Source organism: Guillardia theta (genome assembly GCF_000315625.1).
Source record: "Guillardia theta CCMP2712 unplaced genomic scaffold GUITHscaffold_2, whole genome shotgun sequence".
Taxonomy (NCBI): Eukaryota; class Cryptophyceae; order Pyrenomonadales; family Geminigeraceae; genus Guillardia; species Guillardia theta.
The window spans coordinates 1,169,884-1,172,330 of NW_005434672.1; positions in this window are offsets into that span (position 1 = coordinate 1,169,884).

Here is a 2,447-nt window from a genome sequence, read left to right on the forward strand (position 1 = left end):
TCCATCATCATCATCATCATCATCATCATCATCATCATATCATCATCATCATCATCATCATCATCATCATCATCATCATCATCATCATCATCATCATCATCATCATCATCATCATCATCATCACCATTCATTACGCTCCATCATTGATTTACTCTCCATCATCATCATCTCCATCATCTCCATCATCATCATCTCCATCATCATCATCTCCATCATCATCATCTCCATCCCTCCTTGCCCCCGCCATCTGCATCCCCGCTTCCCCCTCCCTTCCCCGTTCTCCTCCCCCTCCTGCTCCTCCTCCTTCCCTGCTCTGGCCTCTTCCTCCCCTCCCTCCCTCCTCACCTGCAGTCGCGCCATCTCCCTCCACTTGCTCGGATCCTCCCACTCAAGCAGCTCGACACTCGCGAGGCTTCGCTTTCCGTCCCATCCTCCAGTCGCCACGACAACCCGCGGCCCTGCCAGCCATGCTGCCCCCAGCCCCCTGCACATGCTTCATCCTCCCTCATACAAAACCGCTCTTCCCTCCCCGCCTTCCATCCTCCACCTCCTCTACTTCCTCTTCTTCTTCTTCCTCTTCCTCTTCCTCCTCCTCCTCCTCCCTCCTCACCTTCTCTGCGCAAGCATCTCCGGCAATGCCCTCCACTCCCCCGACGGAACGTGAAAGTACTCGGCGCTGCGCAGGTTGCTTGCTCCAAAGTATCCTCCTACAACACAGAAGCTCTCCTCCTCCTCCATCGCCGCCGCCGCCGCGAAACAACGAGGAGAAAGCATCCTGCCACTCGCGTCATCCTCTACTTCAGCACGTCGGGAGGCACCTGGGTCCTTCAGACCATCTCCTCTCCTTGCAGTCAAACACTTCCATGCTGTCCAGGTAGTTCCTCCCGTCCCATCCTCCCATGGCGTAAAGTTTCCCCTGCACATGCATCGTTACTCCTCTCCTCCCCGTCACCCCTCTTCATCGACCTCGCCCTCCCCCCGCCTTCCCTTCCTCCTCCTCCTCCTCCTCCTCCTCCTCCCTCACCCCAAGAAAGACAGCACAGAGGCCTCGCCGAGGCGTGCTCATCTCCACGCTCCTCTGCCAGCTCCCTCCTTCTCTTCCTCCTCCTCCTTCTCTTGCTGGCTCGAAGTATTCGACAGAGGACAGATTCTTCACGCCATCGAACCCTCCAAGAGCAAAGAGAACTCCTCCTCCTCCTCCTCTTTCTACTCCCCACCCCCGATCCTCCTCCAGCGACCTTGCCGGAACGGCCCCATGGGCAGGAGGAAGAGAAGCGAGTCTGGTCGGGAGCTGCGACGTGGCAGGAGGAGGGCGAGAGGGAGCGTGTGTTTTCAGCTGAAAGTCAGCTGGGAGCTGCTGGACTTCCCCCCCTGACTGGAAGACGCTGAGGTCGCTTCCAGCGCGCGCGTGAGAATCTTTCTCTGCGTCGAGGAGCCTGGCTTGAAGCTGCGCAAACCTGCTCGCAAAGATGTGAGGAGGAAGAGAAGGGGGGAGGAGGAGAAGAGGATGGAGAGAGACGACGCAACATGTTCACCTCAACATGTCAAGATCGTTCATGTTAGACATTAGCGTCTTGGTGAAGTTGATTGAGCCCTGCAAGCGAGCGATGTGTTCACCTAGCATGCCCTTGTTACAGCGAGAGATCTCCAAGCAAGAAGAGGTGCAGGAGATCAAGGGAAGGGAAAGGAGAGGGGGAGGAGAGGAAGGGGATGGAGGAGAAGAAGGATAACTGTGAGCGAAAGCAGGAGCAGGAGCAGGAGCAGGAGCAGGAGCAGGAGCAGGAGCAGGAGCAGGAGCAGGAGCAGGAGCAGGAGCAGGAGCAGGAGCAGGATGAAGAGGGGCAGGGAGCCCCTAGTGGACAAGGCTGCAATGCAAAAACAAAAGGAGGGAGCAATCTGCCCAGTCAAAGAAAACTGACAGAGATTGCGATGTTCCAATACTGCTGCATTCATCTCTCGGTCTCTTCGGAAATTGGTCTGTCATCATCATCATCATCATCACCACCACCACCACCACCACCACCACCACCACCACCACCACCACCACCACCATCATCATCATCATCATCATCATTATCATATCATCATCATCACACCACCACCACCATCATCATCATCATCTCCATCATCATCATCATCATCATCATCATCATCATCATCATCATCATCATCATCATCATCATCACAAGAAATCTCTCAACACACACATTTTCTCTCGCCAGCTTCTCCCTTTCTTCGATTTCCCTCACAAGCCCTTCTGTCTTCTCATCCACACTCAACAACTTGCGTATCAGTTGGTCCTTCTTGCCTGCAAACCATCCAAAACTCTCCTGTCACTTTCACAACAAGGAAACAACCATGACATCACCGGCTATGGAGCTTTTAACTTGTTCTTCCATTTTCTCCAAGCCTCTCAACTTGCCTTCAACCTGCCATGGCGATCAAGG